The following is a 21,571-nucleotide window of genomic DNA, read 5'->3' as shown; positions in this document are numbered from 1 at the left end:
AATCTCGACGCCAATTAAGCTGGACTTATAACCCGTAACTGCTGCCTTCCATGTTGTTTTGGTCGCTGTGAGGCGACTATGGAGTGACCTCTCCATGGCGCATGCCTGGGCGTAATGTATGTCCTAGATAGGAATTAATTAGAGGCAGAGACTTGATTTTGACATTATGGGAATGCAACAAGGAGGAAGAATATGTTAATTGGTATCCTTGGAGAGATCTTAGAAAGATTAATTGATGAAGTTTCATTGCAGCACTATTGAGAATAGTATCAATAAAACAGTGAAAGACATGAAAAGTTGCAATGATGAGCCAGGGAGTGGAGCTGAGAAATACGGTTCATGGAGAAGATGTGAAAGTTTCATGTTAGATCAGAAAAGACAATGAGGTCAAGAATATCAATGGATGAATAAAAGACTAGTGATGGAGCCATTAAAGTTAAAAGGTGGCAACTGTTGATTTGACATGAGAGAGATGTTCTAACATGTGTTTTGAAGAATTTAAAGAAAAAAGATTTTCATTGCCCTGCTCAAGGACATAGAGGAGATCAAGATCAAATGATTCACCAATTGCAGTGTGCAAGGACTGAAAGTTGTGAGCTCTGAGAGGGTGATCTAAAGGAAGTTGATGAATCTAGAGCAGAATCAACAGAAGAGTGAAAAGGATCAGATGATGAGTGCAGAAAATTGCTGGTGTGAAGAAGGAACAAATTGCAAAAGAGTACAGAGCCCTGGGAAATGTCTGAGGTGACAGAAAAAGAGTGAAATCATAAGATATCAATTGCAGCAGAATAACTTGAAAGAAGATTAGATAGCCAACAACATAGTTTAGTGGAACTACACATGATGTTGATTTGTTTAGAATAATAGGGTGTTAGTGCTTGACAAAGACTTTGGAGATAATCAAAACAACAACAAATAATTCCCCGAGCTCTATAGACATGTGGTAGAAACAATATGATCACCAGTGGAACAGCCATGGCATAATGACAATCATGAATTAAGCCAGAATTTTCAATAGTAACATAAAGGCAATAGGAAGGCAGTTAAAGAGTAAAAAACATCACTTTTCCTAGAGATAAAATGAACATGAGAAAATTCCCAAAAAGAAGGAAAACTAGATTGGGAGGAAAAGCTTGAAGAAATGACTTTGGATGGGTAAGTTATCTAACACTTTGTCAAGAAGTATGATCCTATTTCAACAACATTGCAAAAATCTTTGAAAATTTGAAGGGGTTTAACAGCAACTCACTTACTTAGTATCAAGCACAGTCGTAATGTGAAGAACTAAGAAGTTGCTACTGAAATGCAGTTGGATATATTCCAAAATTCATGTAATTTAAAGATTCACCAGCGATTTAAAATCAAATGTAAATCGTCTGTGAATTGATAATTGAAGAAAACTATCTCAACCACACCACCAAATATACTACTGTAGAAAAAAAAAGTTAAGAAAATAAGTACTGAGTTTCAGTTAAGTCATTCATCAATTTTTTTCTCTCATTCAATTCATTATCATTGCCCTTGTTTTCTTTGATCTCCCTTTAGTGGCTTACTTTCTATTTCCTGGGATCTTGCTATTTTCCCCAACAACCTTAGATGAGCACTTGAAATGCCACAGCATACAAGGCTACGGGCCAAGTGCTGGGAAATGGGATTAGAATACGTAGGTGCTTGATGGCCGGCACAGACACGATGGGCCAAAGGGCTTGTTTCTGTGCTGTATGACTCTATGACTCTATGACTTAGATGTTCTTATAAAACTAGAATATTCTTCCTTCCCTGGTTTAATCTTAAACTGGATATGGTTACAGATGGTGCTTTGTTATAATGAGAAATAAGTAAAAAGCAGATATCCCACTTAACATGGAAATGAAAAGGATATTTTTAATAAGCATGAATGCTATTGTAATGAGATTAAGTACCAATCATTTAGGAAGCTCAGGCTAGTACACTCTGACTATGTTTGTTTTAAAGCGCACCATGGTTTCTGCCAATATTTAGGGTTTCTGATGGCTGTGATTCTCTTGCAATCTAAATCTGAAAGTGAGCAGAAGTTACCTTTGCTAATTATCACAATAATTAGATTTTCAATTGAACCCTAATATCCAGACTGACTTTTTGTATATCATACAGACACCAGGGGAAGGTTTTTTATGTGCAAAATGTGGTAAATTTTGTAAGGCCGTCCCGGTTGCACAGGACCTCACATACAGTGGGGCACAGGTCAGAAAATTAAGTACCTTATTTTTGGGAAGCCAGATTTTCTAACAGGAAACCCAGAACCTCACTTGCTGAAGCAAGCACCTCAAATAGAGAAGAAAAGTTTTTAATTTTTGTGGGCTTGCATGCATCATTTGCTACATTTTGCTCCATGCATTAGTTGGTTTTGGCAGGTAGTACTGTGTTTTTGCATTTTTTTTTCTCTGCCAATATTTATCTTTATTATTCTTGGTTCCTGCTAAATTTGATGCTACACCATACAATGCACTTTGGGGAGATATTCCTCTGGGTGTTTTGAAGTTTCTGCGTTATTGAGATGAGGAAGACGAATTTCTGATGGGCCTATAAATTCAATTTTAATTGTTAATATTAATAATGTATTAATTATGAGTACCAAAAGAAGGGAAGATAGGTAGTAGGAAAGCTCCAGTTGGATCAACCCGAACAGACACCATTAGACCTTCACCTATTTCTATACCCATGGTGATCATCTGCTATCAGTAACACGGCACCAGAAGTAAGGCAGGAATGATGGAAAGATATCACACATTGAATTTTCTGTCATTATTGCCATAGCAATGCTGAATGCTCAATAAATCCAGCTTTCTACTGTCACCAAGCATTGCTAGGGCTGCTGCACAGAATGCAAAAATTAAATAGCGCATTCAGGACCATCACTGCTCTCTTCCTAACAGCTGACTTTACTGGTATGCTTGGGATGCACAGTCCTCTCTGTTTGGGTGAGAACTGGCCCCTTTAAGCTGCTGTAGAGGCTAGAGTCCCACCATAATAGTTTTCTGCTCCTCCACCCATTATGGGCCCTCTGGGAAAACGTAGTCAAAGAAGTTAGCATAAGGCTTAGCCCAGGAAATTTAACGCAGTCAGCAGCAACATAGCCAATAAGATGCAAGGAACCCCTCCGCCACCTCTATTAAAAGTTCTTTGTACCAGCAGTTTATAAATTCCAAGCCACGGACAATAGCTTCAGATGAATTAATACAAAAGCACAATGGGATACGGAGAAAATGAGAGGACAAGCCTACCCAAAGGGCTGAATTTTACCAGCCCCCCAACATTGGGGGTCGTGTCGGGGGGTGGGGCGAGGGCTGGGAAAATACTTCTGGGAGAGGCCTGCCATAGGCCTTGACGCCAGGAAGACCCCATCCCATTTTACCGTCATTTATTTGCGGAGCCTTCATTTAAATATTTAAATAAATTTAAATCAATGCATAAACACTCATCTTGTCCCAACGGCCATCCCACACCGATATTCCGGCCGGTGGCGGGAACTCCCTCACCTTCTGATCTCCATTTGGAGATCCGAGACGTGACACCGGTGGGGAGGGGTGAGGAGTGGTAGTTTCAGGGTGGTGGGGGGAGTGGGGAAAACTGTTACTATTGGCTCAGGGGATGGTGGGAAGGGGTTGAGGACAAAGATATTAAAGTTTGGCGGTGAAAGGTCGAGACCGGCAAAACCATTTTTTCGGGGAGGAGAGGGAAATAAATAACTTGTTTGGTCATTGGGGAGGGGGGCGGGGGGTTGGTAGAAGAGGGGCTTCAATCTTTAATTGACTGTTTAAATTTAAATACAACGTGCAGTTCTCTTTGTAAATTTAAATGACCTATAAGGGCTTGAAACCCTTTAAAAGCGGTGCCTGCATCTGCGTGGTGGCATTGGATGCCATTGCCAGGAGCGAAGAGCCCGCCCCCTCCATGTTAATGAACCGTCGCGCGAAATATCATGGCGGCTCCGCAGTGCATGTCTCGCGCGTGTGCCGCCAAGAACGGCAGAGAGCTTAATATGTCTGTGTTTTTAAGTATTTATATGATAGGTAGCTTTATTTAGTTTTAAAAGAGACACTTCTGATTTTCCATGTTCTTGTCTGAACTGCAAAGGGTATCAGTGTTACATCTCAAGGAGCATGCTACTAATTCACCAGCAACTCTGAGGATAGCAAGGCAAGATTGGGGATTAAATTTTAAAAAAACCCACATAAAGTTATCGTTAAGGGACTCTATTGCAGGACCAGTCTTAATAAGAATATTTGGAAAATGTCACTGGTTTATTATTTTCTGTATTTGAGGAGGAATAGATATTTTCTGTATTATAATCTGCTGCATTGTCTTTACTGCTGTTTATCTGTTGCTGTTAATAAATCTGTCCTGTAGTTTATACCCTAAGACATGGTTAGTAAAACTTTTATTCTACCTGTTTTTGAAGGCTTAGAGATCAAAAGATGGCTTGTGACCTATTCATTGAACTAAATGCAGGGAGTTGAGTTTCTGCTTGACCCTTGAGCTTGCTATAGTACCAGATACCAGACACATAAAGAAATTCAAGTTGAATGGAGTGAAGGCTTGCTTACAGGAATGGTCATTAGTATTGAACAGAAGAGAAGTAGCTGGGAAAGCTAAAAACATAACACTGCCTTCAATGCTTATCATCCATTTAACATATTTCAAGTTTACAATTGGAAAAAAATGTCAAATTGTTTGTGTCACTAAATTAAATTTTACAAATAGAATATATATAAATATATGCATTTCATCTATATAGTGGAGAACATCAGAATACATCAATTCATGAATTACATCTGCAAATCTAACACAAGACTTTTTCATTTGTTGTCCATATGACTATGCTCACTCATGGAATCTTATACGTCCCTACTGTGTATCTTCTATAAAATACATTGGAAAACAAAATCTACTCCTGGCTCTCTATGACAAATGAAGAAAGACACAAGGCTGGGGTAAAGCATTAATAAAGACCAACTGGGAATGAGCACTGTAAAAAGCAGCAGAAAAAAACTGATAGAAAAGCATGTAATTGGAAGGGGACATAAATGATCAAACAGACAGTCAAAGCAGCAGTGTATATTTTATAATGTATTAGTACTTCCTAAAACTGAAACATTGCAACAATTTATATTGCCTTAAAAATGTGTAACTTACCTATTAACACCTAATTTGTGATTTTAGCAGTGCAGATCCAGCTCTAAATTGGATTTATTTAGCTTGCTTCAGATTGAACCATATCTCGTTTTTTGTTTTGTTTCTAACTGTTAAAGGAAGTACTGTCTATTGTAATGTGCTGACAGAATATGATTGTCTACACATTTCATTGTTTTTTCCCTCTTATCCTCCACATATTGTAGGCAAGTCAGTTAAATCAACAGGAAAAATCATAAGGGACGTCAATCACTATAAAAATTTCATACTGCACTTGATCACTTTCCCATGGGTACTTCACTGCCATCATCTTTGGTTCTGCATGAGGCCACATCAATTATTTTAAGCTAGCAAGTTTTGAATGCTGATTCAATATATTACAAGTTCTGCCTCCAAATTTGGTTTCAAATGTAGCCCAAATGTAACCAGAGTTTTTTCATAAGCAATAATAGCCTGTGCCTTCCATGGGACAATGACATCACTGACACTGGACAAATATTGTTAAAAAGTTCCAGGGAAGGTGTAACAATGTCAATGAAATCATGATCCAGTGGAAGGCAGCTTGCACAATTTTTGAATTCAGGTATATATAAATATGTTTTTAGTAAATATTCAGGAGGAACTCAAAAGTTACAACTACACTATCCTCACATTTCATGACAAAATCAAACCTCCTGAATAGGGCCTCATCTCTCTGCTGTCTACCTTGGAAGAAGTCCATTTGAACATCTTTTCATGATTGGCGGCTAGAAGGATGAGTGATTGGGTACCCCGACAGCAAGATACTATTTACTCAATAATTCTCTACTTCTCTTCAGACTATGGATAAGAGCTATGTGGTGCAGGATAGATTTGAGGATTCAAAAGCAAAATACTATAATGTTTCTGATAAATTTCACATCGTGAAAACACACCTTTTGACCATTCAGAGTCATCCCTGTTATGGGAGCTTGTCAAAGCAGCTCTCTGAATTTTTAATAAATATCTAGGATATCCTTTCTGGTTAAATGGAGTGGACAGTATCCATGCACTCAGAGCTGTGTTTGGAGGAGAAGTTGGGGAATTAGAGAACGAATGAAGAGATAAGGGGTGCTAAATTCATTATGTACAATCCCCACATCCATTGAGTGTGATGCAGGCACCACCCCAACTTCGCGCTGCCTGCTGTTTTAAATGACTTCAGTGTCCAGCCAATGCTAACTGCGCTGTTGATTGACGGGGGAAAATATTGTGAGTGGCTAGCACCAGTTAAAGCTAGGTTGCACCTCTTAAAGGGGAGGTGCATTAGGAACATAGGAACATAGGAGCAGGAGTAGGCTATTCAGCCCATTGAGCCTGCTCCGCCATTCAATACGATCATGGCTGATCATCCACTTCAATACCTTTTCCCCACACTATCCCCATATCCCCTTATGTCATTGGTATTTAGAAATCTGTCAATCTCTGCTTTAAACATACTCAATGACTGAGCTTCCACAGCCCTCTGGCGTAGAGAATTCCAAAGATTCACAACCCTCTGAGTAAAGAAATTTCTCCTTATCTCGGTCATAACTGACCTCCCCCTCATTTTGAAATTGTGTCCCATGGTTCTAGACTCCCCAGTCAGGGGAAATATCTTACCTTTATCTACCCTGTCTATCCCTTTAAGTATTTTGTAGGTTGCACTGAGATCACCTTTCAGTCTTTGAAACTCTAGAGAATACAGGCCCAGTTTCCCCAATCTCTCTTCATAGGACAGTCCCACCATCCCGGGAACAAGTCTGGTGAACCTTCATTGCACTCCCTCTATGGCAATAATATCCTTTCTAAGGTAAGGGGACCAAATTACATACAGTACTCCAGGTGTGGTCTAACCAAGGCTCTATACAGTTGAAGCAAGATTTCACTACTCCTGTACTCAAATCCACTTGTGATGAAGGCTAACATACCATTAGCCTTTTAATTGATTGCCACACCTGCATGTTAGCTTTCAGTGACTCATTAACGAGGACACCCAGCTCCCTTTGTACATCTGCACTTTCTAATCTCTTATCATTTAAGAAATACTCTGCACATCTATTCCTCCAACCAAAGTGGATAACCTCACATTTTTCCACATTATATTCCATCTGCCACTTTCTTGCCCACTCACTAAGTCTGTCCAAATTTCCTTGAAGCTGCTTTGCATTTTCCTCACAACATACAATCTCACCTAGTTTTGTGCCATCTGTGAACTTGGTTCACAGATTGTGGTTGGAGCAAGCACTGTCACTTGAGCAGGAAATGAATCTGACCTGTGAAACATTGAATAACAACACAACATGAGAGAGAACAGGCTTCAAGTTTTATCGGTGCCACTTTGGATATCTTGGTGGAGAAGGTGCAAAGGAGAAGAAATGTCCTGTGTCTGCAGGGGACCAAGAGGCCCTCCAGCCACACACTCTGAAGACAGTGGAAACAGATAGCTATGGATGTCAAGCACCGAGGAACTGGATGCAGTGCCACAAGAAGTTCAATGACATTACATGAGTGGTCAAGTTCAATGAATGCATCCTCAAATGGCATATCCTACCAGTTGCAGAATAACCTCAGTCACTGCACAGATCACCACACATCCATTACTCACTACCAACAATCTCTATTGTGTTACGACCGAGGCGGGAGTAATGCACTGTCGATTCAGTCTCAATACTCCACAGGCCACAGCATATTATTAAAGTTTTCCCACCCACTGGAAATTAGCCAAATTAAACACTTTATCAACCCCCAGAATAAAATAGACCAAACCAGGTATCTTTAAACAACAACAAATTAACTATTTATTAATAAACTAAATCTTAAACACTATTAAGATAAATTTATGTCTAAAGATCTTATAACTTCTTATTTATTCTAACTCCCCATTCACACATATACATTCAAAAATCAACGGTTAACTGGTTTTTAAAATAGTATTTCGAAGGAATAAAGTAAGTAGCAGGGTTGTAAGTTCTGGTGAGTTATGTTCCTGGTTGCTGAGGTGTCCAGATTAGAACAATCAGATGTCACTTGAAGTCTCCACATAGATTTGATGAACAGTCTTTACCTGATAGGCATTCAAAACACTTTGGCTGCAGCAGGCGTCATACGGTTCTTTCAACATGGAGTTTAACGGCAGATCTGTACCAATTTTAAAATTGGTAGTCTTTCAGTCAAAACTTTACTACTAATTCCAGAAAACACAATCAGTCAAGTGAGAGACAATCTTGAAGCAAAGACTTCTTAGATTGGAAGTAAAGAAAGGGAATTTTACTACCTCCAGCAGTACAAATGTTCTCTTCAAAGGGTTTTTTTTCTCTGAGGTAATTATGAGCCTGTAGCTCATTGTAGAATTTCTGCTGAGAGCATCGTCTTTCTTCAAGGCAAGCAAGCTTCGCTGGTGCCAGTTTAAACTCATTTCAGCTGTTTTTTATACACAGTCAAAAGTTACAATGCACCATGTGACCTGCCTCTCCTGCTGTGCCCTAGCAAACGGGTGCAGCTGGCACATTCTGCCTCTTAGTTTTTAAAGGCACACTGTTTTTAAACAGAGGGGAAAAAATAGTTCCGTGACAATTTTTATGACCAAGGCAGGAGGAGTGCACTGTTTATTCTAGTTCCACTTCTCCATGGTCACAATATAAATATTTTTTTTTCTAACTTCCCGATACAGTCAATCAAAGACTCTATTTTTATCCCAGAATAAAACACACCAACCAGGTTTCTTTAATAAACAACAAAATTATCAGTTTATTATAAAACAAGTCTTAACCAGTAATGAAGTAAAGCATAAACACACAGATAGAAATATTACAGTTCCCTTTTTACCTTAGCCCCTCACACTCACACACACACATGCACTGGTTAACCAGAAAAATAAAGGTATTTTTGTTTTTAGTGCCCTATTACAAACAAAATTAAAACACATGGGTTGAATACTTGCTCATTCTTGAAGAAACAGCAGATGAGATATGTTGAGTTCCAAAACTGGCATACAGTCTGGCCTCTGAGTACACGTAAATGGATCACTGGGATCTTTTAGAACAGTTCTTTTCAGGCAGCGTTGAGAATTAATTTAGTCAGCTTTTCTTCAAAGACAGGAAACAAGATGGGTTAACACAGTGAACTTCTCATGGTCTTTTAGAGAGGTGCTGAAAAGCTGACCTGGGTTATGGTCTTCTCTCCTTCATTGGGCATTCTCTTCTCTCCTTGGAAGTTCTCTTCCTTTTTATACAGTTCAACCCCAAATCAAGACAATTCAAAAGCAAAACTGACAACAGGAAGTGAATCTTTTGACCTCCATCAATCTTTACCTGTCACTCTTTGAACTTCTCCAGGTGTCCAAAGTTCTCTGTTGTTTATTGAGCAGGAAGTCAGGTGGTTTCCCAGAAAGGCTTGTTGTTGTTGCTGGAAGTCAAGTAGTTTCCAGGAATGGCTTATTTTCCTCACAAGACCTCTCAGTGCCTCTTTTAAAAAACATTTACAGGGACTGTTTTTCAGAGTAAAGTGGCCTTTACATGATCCCCTTTGAAAACCACAAAGTTTAACATTTCTTCTATCTTTCAAAAATGAATCCTCAAAAAATATATTCAACAAAACACAGAGGCACTTTCGTAACACTATCAAACAGGACTCATACCTGACATTCATATGCTGCATACCCTCACACACTTTACACTCAGATCCACATCTCACAGCTTGCACACACTACCAGCTATTCAAACATGATAGCCACATCATTCAAACAAGTCACTGACACTCACTGACACAATTCCCTCTCTCTTGCAGAACAAGGTGATGCACAACCAGAGGCTACAGGAGATAACTGGAGGGGTGCACTGTGTCTGCGTGGCCTGACCTTCATGGAAGAGATGGTGTTGGCCATTATTGGGACCATTGGTGACACCAGTGGCGAGGCTGAAACCATCGAAGTTGATGATATTCTCATACCTATTTCTCTATTGATCATCCCACCTCGCCCTCATCTCACACACCCTTCTGATTTACAAGCTTCAGATGATCTAGGCATGCTCCTCTTACTTTCCCAACCATGGTGCCACATCTGATGGGCCATGTCTCAGCTTCCTTTGCATCACCAGCTGCTTTCACCAGAAGTCTGAGTGTTGCAATGGAAGCTCAGACTGAAGTAAGCGAAGATCAGCTTGCTGCTGTGCAAGCTCATACTGCTATCATCATGGCTGTGGATTACGGTGTACAAAGGGCTTGCAGGTGTCAAAGCAGTCCAGCAGTCCAGCAACTAGGAGGATTACTAGGATTTCTGAAGCACACCCCAGGGGAGTGGCCATGCTTTCATGGAGCATGAACCTGCTATCCTCTCTCAGGATGACAGCATTCAGTCTCCCACCACTGCCACTCCACCAGTGCCCTTGATATTACCTGTGAGCAGCCAGCCTAGACTGCTGCCACCCATGCTGAGATGGTGCAATGCACAGCTGGGTCTTCTCAATCTAGAGCTGCTCGCGGTCTTCCTCCAAGGCCATCTGCAGCTTCCTCCACTGAAAGTCAGCAGCCTTCCACCAGCCATGCTGCTGTCACTGGGGGAGCACTGCATGGGAGCACTGGGAATGCCAAAGGCCCAGGAAAGACAGACACTAAGGGAATGCATGAGAATGATTGGTTGGCTTTTGTATGCAATATGGAATGATTTCATTTATACATTTGGTTTGGAATGTTTATTTTGTGTTGGCTTTTATTTTTGTATTGTGGCCAAGCGGATGTTGTGATGGTCAATGACAGGAAAGATAAGGTATTGCAGTTATTGGTTTCGTACTTCACGGTTCTTCATGGACAGCCCAGCCAGAAAGGGGCTGTCTAAGTTGCCTTCCCTCTTCCTCCTTCTCCTGTAGATATTCCATGTTCACAAAGCGATGTGCGTGCAGTCAATGGCACCCTGCACCATGGGGAAACCCGCAATCATGGTGAGGCCATGTGCTCTCTCTACTTGCTTCTCTCCGGCAAGAGAGGGTGAAATGTAATTCGCTCTCTTTGAATAAAGAGTGTCAGTGAGCTCCCTTAAAGAACATGGATGACAAACTCTGAGGTGTTGTAAATTATCTCCAGCTCCAGCCTAGAAGGAGCTATATGCAGTAATGTTCATCGGTATGGTCACCATCACAGCCACTGGCAATGTAGTTCTTGCCCTGCTCTGAGGTTGTATTTGTGGTTGCAGTAAGTGGCAGATTTCAGCGAGGACATCCCTGAACACCATGGGCTAAATTTTATTAGGGCGCCGCTGTCTGCGGCAGCGCCCTTTGAACTTGGCGGCACACCTGCATTCGCCGGCTGCCGCCGAGCTCCCGTGATATTAATCACGGGGGCTCATTAGAATCACGACACTGAGCTGCTCTCCCTATATTACGTGGGGAGAGGCGGGACATTCAGTGCAGTGAGAGAGTTTTTGACAGTTGTGCAGCAGGTGCTGGGGCCCTATTTTAAGGGCCCCAGCACGTGCTTCCTGACAGCTGTCAAAGAATACTTACCTGACTACTGAAGAGTGGGGCTACTGTCAATCTGACAGCAAAGCAGAAAGTGCTGCAGAAACCCAACAGGTCAGGCAGCATCTGTGGAGAGAGAAGCAGAGTTAACTTGTCCAAGTTCACAGACCTGAAAGTTAACTCTGCTTCTCTCTCCACAGATGCTCCCTGACCTGCTGAGTTACCCCAGCACTTTCCACTTTGTAGCCACATACTTATCTTGCTGTGTGCCAATGTCCTATGAAGTTGCAATCCTCTTCTCCCACTGAAATATAACATTCCTTCCTGTAGGCATGTTGCACCTGGGTGAATAATCTTAATTTTGCACATTCCAGGACGTGAGACTTAAATAGACCATAAAAGCTATTACAAAGGTTTACAGAGAACACATTGACACAAATGCGAATGCACGGTGTCACAGCAATGTAAATACGTCTTTCACTAAATGTTCCTCACCAACATGTGTGCCCTTCTTTCTGTGCGAATGATGTGTGCCAGCATGTAGCACCAATGTCACATCCCTTTGCACCGTTGGCCCTTCAGGAGAGCCAACGTATGCAGTAACAGCATTGCCATGCCACCATTGCTCATGAGCATCTCCACGGACTCAGTGACATGGACATTGGCTCAGTCAGCTGCTGCCTCTAATGGTTTAAACAGGGATGATGCAGATGTAGACTGGGGCATAGCAAGTGAGCGAGCGTGATGTGTGGCTTGCAGAGCTCATGTCGGTTCCTATGGAGCAGACAGCCTTTTTCTGATAAGCCACTTCCGTACATCCCTAGCTCACTGTTAGCTCCACATGCAGAGCCTGGGTGCCATCTGTCCTCCTATGCGTCTTACAGGTTATAGGTCCTCATCGTCCTCATAGTCCGAGGAGGAATCCTGTTGATGTCTCTGCTCATCATGCCAGGCCTGGCCCCTATTGGGTGTGTAGTTGTGCAGAGCAGCAAAGAAAGGAGCTAGCCTTTTCGGCCTGTAGTACAGGGCATCGCCCTATCCATCCAGGTACTCTTTCAGCATGCTGATCGCCTGCTCAATTGTGGCTCATGTAGCTCAGTGGCTGACATTGTATCTCTCCTCTGCAGCAGTGGTGGAATCTCTCACTGGTGTCAGGAGCCATGTCTGCATGTCTTACCTCCAAGAAGCCAACCCTCCATCTGAGCCAGTTCAGTGAACAGCAGTGGCAGCCGGGACTGGCACAAGACCCAGGTGTCATGGCAGCTGCCTGAGAAGAGGTCACACATTCGCTGCAAGCATCTGCGGTGATCACATACCAGCTTCACCTAGATTGAGAGGGTTCCTTTAATGGTGACGTCTGCAGGTGGTAGCCTGGCAGGAGGCCTGATGGCCACATGAGTGCAATCTATGAACATTACAACTTATAGTTCTCCGGCAATGGTGCCAGAACCGATGGCCCTCTGGGCCTGGCTGTGAGAGTCCATCCTGAAGTGGACTTACTCACTGGTCCTCTGCTGCAGGGCACTGGTGACCTCCCTAATGCAGCGGTGCACTGCTGACTGTGTGACCCCACAAAGGTCTCTGGTGGGCCCTTAAAAGGCTGCAGAGGCATCAGGCTTGAGAACTGCTGCCACTATGAGGAACAAAGGCATGGGATGTCCACCGGAGCCCATGGGCTGCAGGTCATCCTTGAGCAGGGCACAGAGACGTGTCACTACCTCTGGTGGTGCAATCTCCTCTAACACTGGTGCTCTGACATCCAATGGCATGTCATGTGGGGCCTGTAGATGCACAGCAACCATAATGGCGAGCTCCCTTTGGGGGCTGCTGCTCATGACCAGGGGCATCTACGTGGATTGCACCTGCCTGTCGGTATTGCCTCTGGCACATACGTATCCTTCCGTGCAGAGGATCACACAATGTAGGATGAGCCATACTATTTCCATGTGATAAATAAAGTTGTACCCTGCATGTATTCAAAGGTTCCTAACAGGGCATGGATTGGTGTTGATGGGTACATCAGCTGCTTTCCTGGATCAACTATATGGCATTACATGGCATTGCCCATCTTGGCCAACACGCAGAGTGGCACAGCATGACCACATCAAGATCCTACCAGCTGAATCGATTGTCCCCCCATCCATAAAACCTTAATGCTCCTGCCCTTTCTGGCACCCTTCCCACACACAGGGTGCCTAGTGTGCCATTGCCCCCTCATAAACACAAAGCGTACACTGTTAATGGAGGGATGGTACATGGTACCTCCCTTCATGCCAGCACAGCTTTCCTTCTAGTATTCTCAGACCCCCTCCCTTTCAGAATGCATAGATCCCAGTGTATCCCCCTTCCTTCCTCCCTTTAAGAATGCAGAGTTAGATCCCTGTGTATCCCTCCTCCCTTCCATAATGCAGAGTGAGGACCCGTCGGCTTTTCAGATCGTGAATGGGAGGGCTCGTGATGGCTGCCCATTCAACGAAAAATCCGACACTGTCGGTGGAGAGGCTGCACAATCAGCAAAGGTAAGTAATCATTACCGTATGTTGATTGTGATGCTGCTGCCGTGCAGCGTTGGGGGGGAGGGGAGCGCACCGAGGTCTCGCTGCTGCCAGTAATATACGGAGGGCCCTTCTTGACATCACGGGTCAAGGCGGGTCTCTCCCCGCAGTATTTTACCAGCCCACGCGCCGGGACCCGTGGTGTCAAGGGGCCAGTAAAATTCAGCCTCATGGGTGGATAAGGGCTCCTGTTGAGAGCTCTTTTCCCTCTCCTCCTCCTCTTCTTCCTGTAGCTTGTCCTGCTCTGTGTGGCATCTGTTCATTTGCTAAGTCATGCAGTATTCCAAGGGGAATGCCTAATCAGTAAAAACTTTGTCGGCACCTGTCACACTACTCCCTGTAGACTTTGGCAACTTGAAAATAAAACGTGGAAAGCACCAAACAGTTGCAGAATTGATGGAAAAGCCAGAAGAAATCAACTGGCAACTAAATTGTAAGTTTTTATTTTTTTTTAGAGATACAGCACTGAAACAGGACCTTCGGCCCACCAAGTCTGTGCCGACCAGCAACCACCCATTTATACTAACCCTACAGTAATCCCATATTCCCTATCACCTCCCTACACTAGGGGCAATTTACAACGGCCAATTTACCTATCACCTACAAGTCTTTGGATGTGGGAGGAAACCGGAGCACCCGGCAAAAACCCACGCAGACACAGGGAGAACTTGCAAACTCAGCACAGGCAGTACCCAGAATCGAACCCAGGTCCCTGGAGCTGTGAGGCTGCGGTGCTAACCACTGCGCCACTAAGTAGTTGATGATTCCTCAAGTAGCACTGGCTGGGGGCAGGTAGAGGGGTTCTTCCTGCTGCTGAACATGTTCGATGTTAAGAGATGGTGTTAGCTCAAGCATTGAGCTCCATAATGGCACCAGTTGTGTCAAGGTCGCATTGTCTGCTGACTGTTATAATGATTTGCCTGCTCTGCATCCAACAGCAACTGCTTGTTGCCCACATGCTAAAACGTTTACCAATATGCCATCCATCGCAACTCACCTCAAAAGAGTGCTCATGCACTACAGATGCCATTTTGGACAACAAACAGCACCCATAGAGCCCAAACAAAGGGCACTACTGATCCGAATTTTGTACCAAGATAATGTAGCATCATCTCAGCCAGTGCATTAGTGTCAGCGGATTTGATCTATGGGTACAGTCTCATAATGCAAAGGTTACCTCCAATCTCCTTTGAAGTTACTCACGTTTTCCTTTGAAGGTGCCTTATAGGCCGACAGTGTTACATACCAGATATACTGAGTAAAATCTACAAAAGAAATTCTTCATCTAGGATCGAGGCTGCAGATTGAGATAAACCTCTTTCCCCAATTAGAAATAGAGTCATTGAGTCATAGTCATAGTCAGGAATTAATTAGGAATCAATTAGGAACATCTTCTAGAGCTAATTTCTCAACACAGATACTCAAATAAATTACTATGTGTATATAGTAAAAGAGATTGAGCATAAGGAAAAATATTTTAAGGCAATATACTGAGTATTTGCAACTGAAGAGAATTTGCAACTTTTATAAGTTGTAAGAATGCCTGTTAATCTTGTCTGCCCTAGAGATGGCACTGTAACTCCTCTCATCCTGCTACAACAAACAGCTAAGCAAAATACTGTGTGCTAGAGCAGCTGGATTGAAAGTAGATGATGCAGGGTAGACAAGCACCAGATTGTTAGCCCTGCCCACCATAATGAAAATTTTTTGTCCTTTCCCCAAGCAGGAAACTTGTTCTCGCTTGGGTTCACAGTCATATGTTTTACAGTTGTCTGATATTACTCTACATTGAAGTTAAAGGAGACTAAAATTGGGTGGGGTGGAGGAAGGTTTTCAACAAGCGTCCGACCCAAACCTGCCCCTTTCCAATGTGTGGGTTAGATTAAAATTGGGGCTACTCTTTTCCGATTGTTCATTTGACCAGGAAACCAGCAAAAAGCAAAATACTGCAGATACTGGAAAATTGAAATAAAATCTGAAAATTCTGGAAACACGCAACAGATCAAGCCTCCTCTCTGGGGGATAAACACAGAGGTAACATTTCAGGTTGATAACCTTTCGTTTTTGTTTTAAAGCTCTAATACAAAAAAGAAACAGACAAAAAACACTTGGGTTAAATACTTGCTAATTCTTGAAGAGAAGATATGCAAAGATATCCCTTGTTTTGGTTTGGCATCCTAAATGTGTATAGATGGCTGTCACTGGGATCTTCTTAGAACAGTTCTTTTCAGGTGATGTTGAAGATCAGTTTGGGTAGGCTTTCCAGGAAATGCAGCAACAGAGCTTTCAGACACAGGTATTACAGGAGGAATGCAGCAACAGTTTAGTCTGTTTCTTACACTTGCTTCTCAGCTTCTCGAGAAATGGAAAACTGGCAGGTTTTTTTTTCCAAACTGCTGGAACAGTCTGGATTGGAGTGGTTTGTTCTTCTTAGCAAGTTTTCTCCAACTCCTTTTTCAAAGCACTGTTTATCCTCAACTACCTTTTGTAACAATTCAAAGTAAAACCAAAAACATTCCAGAAGTCAAGCCTCCTGACCGCTATAAATCTTGAACTGTCACTTCTTTGTAAACATCACCCCAAGTCAAAAACAACCCCTGCTGGGTAATTATCTGCAGACAGGTGCCTTCCAGTAATTATTTGTTTTCAAGCTCAGTCCAAAAACCTTCTGGTGACCTTCCTTAAAAAAACACACACAGTGTTCTAGCATCTATGGAATCTTTTCAGTTTTGAAACACAAATCTTAAAATTTATCAAAAAAATGGAAGCACTCATAACAGGCATTAAAGGTAGCAATAGCGTTATGCCTATGTAGAGATATAAATGCTGTGTATACTACTTTCAAGAGTTAGAAACAGAGTGGGAAAAGTTGACACACCTTACAAAAGTTGCCAAGTTAAGCTGACTCAATGGTACTACTTACCAGGTACATGATCTACATATATATACCACAAATGCACGTCAGGCAACCTGCTGCATATCTACTGTTAGCCAATACCCGATTCTCACACAACCTTACAGCTGACCATGCAGAAACTTACAGCTGACTAATTCACACTTAAAAGCCTTGACAAAAGGCTTTATACATAACATTTGGAACACAATAGAGCTGCACAATGCATAGTTTCTTGAAGAAATCTAAGACTGGCTGCAGATTCACAGGATCTTTATGACTGTGCTCCTTCAACTAGCAGTGCATTAAACCTACTTGCCTGCTTGTGCGACAAAATGGCACTTAATTCAATGCAACAGGAGGCCTGAACGAGAGGAGGTTTCAGAAATGGCAAGCCTTTGACTCTTTGGGGCCATGGGAAAATAATCAGCCCTCTTATGCCTTGTCCCCCTTCCCACTTTCACTCACACAGGTGAATACATAAAGTCAATATCTTGTAATGTGAACTCTGTTGGAAAGTATTTTCTGTTGACAGCATTGTAGCATCGGCCATTGTTCATCAATGTAGGCCTGGAATATAGCTTCAGCATTGCCATTAGGCTAAGATAAGACTGCACGGCATAGCAAAAAATATCCGCCTACTAGCAAATGCGCATAGGATAGAAAACACATTTAGTGAGCAGAGGGTGTGAATCTAAGAGCACAGGTGTAGAGGAGTAAATGGCGGTGCCAAAAGAGAAGCAAGAACCTATCAGTCACCATCAAAGACTGTCAAATTAATAGAAAACACAGCAAGGTGAAGGACATTAGACATCTGTATCACATTCGTGTTCCTGTTTAGTGGAATATTAGATAGAAGTGATGCCTATAATAAATGATGCATCAGTCAGCTGTGTCATTCAAGTGTGGACAGGGCATTGGGAGGAGGCAGAGACAGCAAAGCTGAGGGTGTTAGTGAGCTTAGCTGCCACTAGCAGTAGCTCAGATTGGCTATATGTCCTTACAGCAGACGGCACAGCTCTGTAACAGGCTCTCTGCTCATCCACAGGATATGGAGTCTGTTTTATGATTATTGCCAGGTAGGTGTGCCAAGACCTGAAGGTTCATCATGGTGTGTGTATGAAATCTGGCTCTCATACCTGCTTAATTCCCTACCATGCATTATTCTTCTAGTATCACTTGAAGCACAAACAACAGTGCCTGAGATGCTTTTAAAGCAATGAAGTAACAGTGATTTGTCAAAGGGCATAAATTTGGTATAGTTTTCATATAGATGCCATGGTGCACTCTGAGGTGGCACAGACCTTGGATGAGAAAATTTAAAGATGTCTTTTTCTTGAAGGATCTTCCAGTTCTGCAGGCCTGCTGGAAAGAGTTTTTCTGTGACAGTAGTAACAATGGGCTGAATTTTAATGGGCTGGCAGGATAGGATAAAAGCGGAGGCGATCCCGCTTCGGCTGGCAGCAGGACCCGGGCTTACATATTTCCGATAGTGGTCAATTAAGAGGCCCCAAGAGTTGCCGGCCCAATCAGAGGGACAGCAGCTCAGCAGTGCCACCACGAGTGGTGGCCATTGTTGAGGCTGCAGCTGCAAGGAGAAGGTGCCTTAATGGTGGGGTGCCCTAAAAGAGAGGTAAGTGGGGTTGGGGAACACCAGGGCCAGGCAACCAGGCAGCCAGGCCCCAGTGATCGGGGTTGGAGTGGGGTGGTGTCATCGTTAAGTACCAGTGGTGCTTTTCCTGTGGGGGTGGCCATTGCTGCCAGGGGCCCCTCTCTGGCCACGGAGTGCCCAAAAATGAGGCAACTTCCTCGAAGCCTGCTGGAATGCCCGTGGAGCGGGAAGTGACCCTTAATTGGCTACTTAAGTGGCTCAATTGGCCTTCTGGCGGACAGCTGATCTGCCAACTTTCCGACTGCTAACAAAATGACATGGCGGCAGGAAGACATTGGACACCGTCCCCCACCCCCCAATACCTGCTGTGACATTTTGCCAGCCTTCTCATCCTCAAAGGGCCAGGAAAATTCCAATCAATGATTCTGCTTCTGCTGTCATCAATAGCAGCCTGGACCTCCCTAAAAGTTGAGTGCATGCTGTCTCTGCTTTGATGGGCCTATGGCAAAGGAAATAAACTGAGATGACCTCTTTAATGATTTAGTGAAACTGCCAATTGAGCAATTGAGTCACTTCAAGCTGTGTGGAATGAACTGTTTGCGTAAAAGTTAACAGCTGTTTTTACTTTAACAACTACCGACAAGCTTTAGCCCCGGTAGACATTCACTCCAAATCTGCGACCAGCAATTGGTTAACTCTCCTATTGCCTCCAGAAGAGCAGTCTTCTCAACCCTGCATGTCTAGAAGATTCATTTATGCCTTCCTTAGTTTTTGTACTCTTTGGCAGGGTTACTAATGGATAGGGTTTTGAAAGTGTCTCTGATGCTGGACTCTCTTTGCTTCCACCATGTCCTCCTCCATATCCTTCACCTAAAAACAGAGGCACATGGGAATTCCCAAAAATACACAAAAATATTAAATTATTCAATAGAATCTTGTAAATAAATTTTACTGCCTAAGATCTCAACAAATTCAACAGTTCTTAGTAGGGACCTGCATTGTTTTCTCTAGCCTCTGGTACACCATACTACTCCAGACAATACCACCTTTATAGTAGTATAGTTTCTTCAGGATGGGATTAGGATGGAACACCAGAAGAAAAAACAGAGCATGAAGTTGCTCCTACTTACAACATTTACATGTGGTCAGGCAAGCAGAAGACAGGCAGTTGAAATCTCTGGCTGGTGTGGCAAAAGAAAGTAACGTCAGTTATTTTTTGGGACAGTGTCTCTGTTCCACACAAAAGCACAATAATCGCAAGGCAAGTACAAGCCTGAAATTAATTTCTCTTACCCAAATGTTTTCTTTAAATCTAACATCAGATTACGTTGCTCTTGGCTTCACAACTAAAATAGAAGTGCCTGAAGGAACAATGCATGAAAAGAGCATCTTTGATAGTGTAGCATAAGGATGTAACGGGTTAATATCGAAGACAGTGAGAGAGACTCCTCCCACTGTATGAGCGATGATGTAACAGTCATGTGAGATAGGCTGGAGAAGAAGAAGGTATAGCAGCACGAAGGATGTTAGCTTAGATGGCTTGCGGAGAGTGTATGTAGTAACTGTAAATAATAGAGTTGTTAGTTAACCTTTACCAGAGTCTAAGACTTTCTCTAGAATGCCCTAGAATGCTACTAGTAAAAACACAACAACGCAACATGGTGGCAACAGTGAAAGCGACCAGGAGAATTTGAAGACCTTACCTTTGGAAGAAACACCAGGGAAACAACAAAGAAATTTAAAGATAAATACTGGCCCAGTACAGTAAGAAAACTACTTACCAGCAGAAGAGGCAGTGAAGAGTTCTGCAGCCTCTCAGACCACACTACAGTAGCATGGGGCTCTGCGCAGTACTTCCATCACATCCAAGTGTCCAAATCTTCATGCCGGGCGACGATCCAGGATCGGTGAGACAGTGAAACTGGCCATTTATCTAAATGGCACACTGGAAAAATAAAATCGGGTGCAGAATGCAATCTTGATCAAATCGGCGACAAGGGAGGCGAGTACAGTCAGCAGCCATTGCTCAGCCTCGCTGAGGAGGAAAAGCGCGGTAATCATCGGAAAGCGCAGGAAAGGTTGGGGAGTGTGGAAAAGCCCCAAACGGAACGCGAACACCACAAGTCAAGCCTGAAAAATTTTAAATTAAAGGTGAACACCCTAGCAAAGCTTAGCAAGCAAAAGGAAGCAATATGGATCCAAAATTGGGAATGTCTGAGAGTTTCCAGATTCCTCAATCAGGTCCAAAATGGGCCAATATGGAGAAAGGTTCAGAATTGCTTCTCAACTCCAGACCAAATCTGAAGTAGAGCAAGTGAACACCCTTCTGTATTCAGTAGGAGCGATAGTGGATGGTGTAATTGTCCAACAAGGGATCAACGAGGCTACTGATGAATTCAAATAGGTACTCCAAGCCTTTGATAAATATTTTAATCTCCATATCAATAAAATCTTGGAAAAACCAAAATTTAATTAACAGGCACAGATGATTGGTGATTCTGGGTGACCACCACTAATGCAAGGCAAAAATGAAGGCCAATCATAGAGTCATAGAGTTATACAGCACAGAAACCGTCCCTTTGGCCCATCGGGTCTGTGCCGGCCATCAAGCACCTAACAATTCTAATCCCATTTTCCAGCACTTGGCCCGTAGCCCTGTATGCTATGGCGTTTCAAGTGCTCATCTAAATACTTCTTAAATGTTGTGATGGTTCCTACCTCTACCAACCCTTCAGGCAGTGCATTCCAGATTCCAAACACCCTCTGGGCGAAAACATTTTTCCTCAAATCCCCTCTAAACCTCCTGCCCCTTTCCTTAAATCTATGCCCCTTGGTTATTGACCCCTCCGCTAAGGGAAAAGGTTTCTTCCTATCTATCCTATCTATG

This window comes from Heterodontus francisci, chromosome 17 (genome assembly GCF_036365525.1).
Source record: "Heterodontus francisci isolate sHetFra1 chromosome 17, sHetFra1.hap1, whole genome shotgun sequence".
NCBI classification, from domain to species: Eukaryota; Metazoa; Chordata; class Chondrichthyes; order Heterodontiformes; family Heterodontidae; genus Heterodontus; species Heterodontus francisci.
The sequence above is the reverse complement of the archived record's forward strand: the minus strand, read 5'-3'. Positions refer to the sequence as shown.